At 51.2% G+C, this 4,484-nt stretch overlaps 1 long non-coding RNA gene across 4 annotated transcripts; it reads right to left on the bottom strand.

Moving 5' to 3' along the window:
• Positions 1-1,455: 1,455 nt before the first annotated feature.
• On the bottom strand, positions 1,456-4,252 carry LOC140603351 (uncharacterized). 4 transcript variants are annotated; one of them, XR_012006327.1, is made up of 4 exons: positions 3,812-4,252; positions 3,533-3,635; positions 2,448-2,715; positions 1,456-1,878 (listed from the first exon to the last, which is right to left on the bottom strand). It is a non-coding gene; the product is annotated as an uncharacterized lncRNA (long non-coding RNA). The 4 variants fall into 4 exon arrangements; XR_012006326.1 differs by having other exon boundaries at positions 1,456-1,840; positions 3,812-4,251; XR_012006328.1 differs by having other exon boundaries at positions 2,572-2,715; positions 3,812-4,249.
• Between the last annotated feature and the right edge of the window lie 232 nt (positions 4,253-4,484).

Raw genomic sequence — 4,484 nt, 5'->3', positions numbered from 1 at the left:
CCCAACCAGCCCAGCGCCCCTTTAATGAGAGGTTTCTCTGTGCCAGGCACTGGGCACAGTGCCTCACAGGCATTATTTACTTCTGACAATGACTTCATGAGGGAGACACAAGGAGCTCTAGTTTACAGATGTGAAAATGGACATAAGCATTTGCTTAAGGTCACATACGGCACAGCCAGTGTTAGAGGCCAGATCTTATGACTTCAAAGCTGAGCTCTTTGCCACCATGTTACACTTCCCAAAGCATGTTCCATGAATCATTTATTCCTCTAGGTCTGCCAGGAGTGAAAGAGACCTGGAGTCAAGCATGCTAGGGAGATGCTAGCATCTCTTCTTGGAGAGTCTCAGACCATGTTGACAGATTAAAGGCTCTGAGAAGTCCTGCAGGGAGTAAATCTGTTTAACTCTCTAACCTGGTATCTCCCATACTTATTTGTGCTTGGATTCCAGCCCTGTTTTATTTTTTTTAAATTTATTTTTATTATTATTTTTAATTGGAGTTCAATTTGCCAACATATAGCATAACACCCAGTGCTTATCCCACCAAGTGCCCCCCTCAGTGCCCATCACCAAGTCACCCCACCCCCCGCCCACCTCCCTTTCCACTACCCCTTGTTCATTTCCCAGAGTTAGGTGTCTCTCATGTTTTGTCACCCTCACTGATATTTTCACTCCTTTCTCTTTATTCCCTTTCATTAATTTTTATATTCCCCAAGTGAATGAGGCCATATAATGTTTGTCCTTCTCCGATTGACTTATTTCACTCAGCATAATACCCTCCAGTTCCATCCACCTCGAAGCAAATGGTGGGTATTTGTCGTTTCTAATGGCTGAGTAATAGTTCATTGTATACATAGACCACATCTTCTTTATCCATTCATCTTTCAATGGACACCGGGGCTCCTTCCACAGTTTGGCTATTGTGGACATTGCTGCTAGAAACATCGGGGTGCAGGTGTATCTTTGGGGTAAATCCCCAGCAGTGCAATTGCTGGGTCATAGGGCAGGTCTATTTTTAACTGTTTGAGGAACCTCCACACAGTTTTCCAGAGTGGCTGCACCAGGTCACATTCCCACCAACAGTGTAAGAGGGTTCCCTTTTCTCCGCATCCTCTCCAACATTTGTGGTTTCCTGCCTTGTTAATTTTCCCCATTCTCACTGGTGTGAGGTGGTATCTCATTGTGGTTTTGATTTGTATTTCCCTGATTCCCAGCGCCGTTTTAAAAAGGACACTGTTACCATCCCAGAGAATGCTTTGGGAAATGCCACAGAAGATTACATTACCTGTCATGTTTAGATATTGCCTGGCACATACTGGAGCTCAAAAAATATTGGTTGGATAAAGTGAACATGTTTCTCCTATTTTCAATCACCCTACCCCATTCTCCACTATTTCTTTCCCTGAAAAGCCCCTCAGCCATGGGAGATACCCAGACCTATAGATAATACGCTCCTTTTAAAAAAAAAGATTTTATTTATTTATTTGAGATAGAGCAAGAAGGAGAGAGAGAGAGAGAGAGAGAAAACGTGGGGGGGGAGGGGCTAGGGAGAGGGGGAAGCAGATTCTCCACTGATCAGGAGCCCTGATGGGGCTCGATCCCAGAACCCTGGGATCATGACCTGAGCCGAAGGCAGACGCTTAGCCGACTGAGCCCGCAGGCGCCCCAGATAACCCACTCCTGGTGTCACTCCTGGGTGGCTCTTTGGGCTGTGCCTGCCACACGGGAAGGAAATGCCATTGGGGCAGTTCCTGAGGCTTCCCCTCCGTCAGCCCCTCGGAGGTCTCTGTTCCGAGGACCAAGGGGAAGGTGGGAGACAATTCCGCTGTGGCCGCAGGACCTTGGGTGTGAGAGACGGTGTGTAACCTCTGCCGGGCCCTAGATGCGGGGACAGCTCAGACCTTGAGGTGTCCTCCCCGCCCCCCCAGCACTCACACCTGCACTTCCACCTCCCTTCGCTCTCCCGCTCTGCCTCCCGCCGGGCTGGCTGCCGCCCCCCCGCCCCCCCAGCCCCTCCCATCCCCCCCATCCCCCAGCCCCTTCCATCCCTCCCTCCCCCCCCCCCCCCCCCCCCCGCCGCAGTCCGAGGCCCTCCCTGGGCCGGAGGACGCCGCAGGGCTGCCCCCGCTGCCTGCCTGCCTGCCTGCCTGCCTGCGGGGGACCCGCCCCCGGGAGCCCCGCCCTCCCGCCCCTCCCAGGCAGCCGGCCCCGCGTCCCCCGCGTCCCCCGCGTCCCCCGCGTCCCCGTGGCGCGCCCCGTGAGCCCCTCCTCCCCTCTCCCGACCCGACCTGGGCGGAGGCGCCGCCGCCCGCGCCCCCCGCCCGCGCAGCCGAGCCCGGTGGCCGCCGCGTCCCGACCAGGCCTGCCGCCTGGCTCCTTGTCCACTGCGGGAAAACAAAACGGAGGCCACTGGGAACACACGATCCCCATCACATCCTGCTCCCTACCGATTCTGCTAGCACCATCCCTGCTGCTTTCCTGTTCATTTTAGAAGCGGGCCAAAATCCAGGTCAGACTCCCCCAGCCTAAGAAGTCAGGTCTCCAAGGTTCAAATCCCACTGTGTCACTCACTGGCTGTGTGATCTTGAGTAGGTCTCTTAATCTCCTCAGTGCCTCAGCTTCCTCGTCTGTGAAATGGGATAATACTTGCCTCTGCTTCATGGAGTTGATGGAAGGATCCAACGAGATAAACCCCACAGATGGTTGGGTACAGTCCTGGCCGGTTGCAAACGCTAATGAAGTATAGCTCCTGTTTCCTTCTCCTCCCACCGCCGCCCCCTCCAGACCTTGTTCCATCATCATGATCCTCTCCCTGCTTCTTGCTCATTGCTCTTGGCCCATAAAAATGCATAGTCCCTCCATCTTAGAAACCTCTTCTTGATGCTGTGTTCCAGATTTCTCTTTCTTCTCTTCCACACTTCTCAGAAGCTTTCTTTATTGGTTCACTCACTTCCCTATCTCCCTTTGCCCCTCGGTCTGTCCTGCTGGGGCATCTGCCCTACTACCATGGTTCTGACATCTGGCACCATCACCAAGGACCTAGCTGAGACCAGTGGGCACCGCTCAGTCCCTGAATTCTGCTTACTGCACTTGACTTTGTTGATCCTTTCTTTTCTTGTGCAAGGCTTGGCTTTAGTGCCTCCTGAGCGCTCACTTGCTTCTCCTGATACTTCCTCTATCTTCCCTCCTCCATCCACCTCAGTCTCCTCATCCTCTGCCAGCCCCAGGATGCTATTGGTGCCCTGAGTTTGTCCCTAGTTTATGAGTCTCCCCTGCCCTTTCATGCTCCTTTCAAGTGATCTTAGCAGCTCCACTTCTCCTTGATGATTGATACCTGTTATGCTGAACTGTGTGCCCCCCAAATTCATATGTCGAAGCCCAACCTCCAGAGTGACTGTATACGGAGATGGGGCCACTAGGAGGTAATGGGTGAATAAGGCTATGCATGCTGGGCCCTAATCTGATAGGACTGATGTCCTTATAAGAAGAGGGAGAGTCACCAGAGATCTCTGTCTTCTTTCTGGGCTCATACCAAGTAAAGGTCATGTGAAGACACAGCAAGAAGGTTCCATCTGCAAGTCAGGAAGAGAGTTCTCACCACAAACCACCTCTGCTGCCACCTTGATCTTGGACTTCTAGCACAATGAAACATGAGAAAACAAATTTTGTTTGTTTAAGCCACCCAGACTGTGGCATCTTGTTACAGCAGCCGAAGATTATATAATATCTAAGTGTATCAGTTAGCTTTTCCTGTCTAACGAGCAATTCCAAAATTTAGTGGCTGAAAATAACAATGACTTATTTAGCTTACCTTTCTGCAGCTCAGCAGTTTGATCTGGGTTCAGCTAGGTGGTTCTTCAGGTGCTGGCCAGGTCCGTTCATGGGTCTGTGGCAGCTGCTGGCTTGGTCAGGGTGGCTTCCTCCAGGGTGGCTCATCCCAGCTCCACATATTCCCTCATCCTCCAGCATGTGGGGCTGAGCTTGTTTTTATGGCAATGCAGCAAGGTGCCAAGAAAGCAAGCAGAGTAGAGGTCTGGAAGGGAAAGCTCAAACTGGAGGCAGAGTTCTGGATCTTTCCATTCACAACAGGTACCTTGGTAGTTGACTTCTCAATATCAAGAAATGTTGGACAATGAACTAGGACTACAGTATAATGATTAAATAAGTAAATTCTGGGAAAGCACATAACATTTTAAAATGTGGTTGACAGGACTTGATAGATGTAGTATGAGGAAGGATGAGGAAAAAAGGGCTCCTCCTCCTGGGCAGATGGTTTGGTGGACTGGAGGGAGAGTGGAAATAATTTGCTGAGCTCTTTTTTTTTTTTTTTTTTAAAGATTTCATTTATTTATTTGATAGAGCATGAGAGAATGAGCGAGCACAAATGGGAGGCAGGGAGGGACAGAGGGAGAGGGAGAAGCAGACTTCCCCACTGAGCAAGGAGCCCAACACATGGGGCTTGATTCCAGGGCCCCAGGAATCAA

This window comes from Canis lupus, chromosome 14 (assembly GCF_048164855.1).
Source record: "Canis lupus baileyi chromosome 14, mCanLup2.hap1, whole genome shotgun sequence".
NCBI lineage: Eukaryota > Metazoa > Chordata > Mammalia > Carnivora > Canidae > Canis > Canis lupus.
This window is presented reverse-complemented; position numbering and strand designations above follow the sequence as displayed.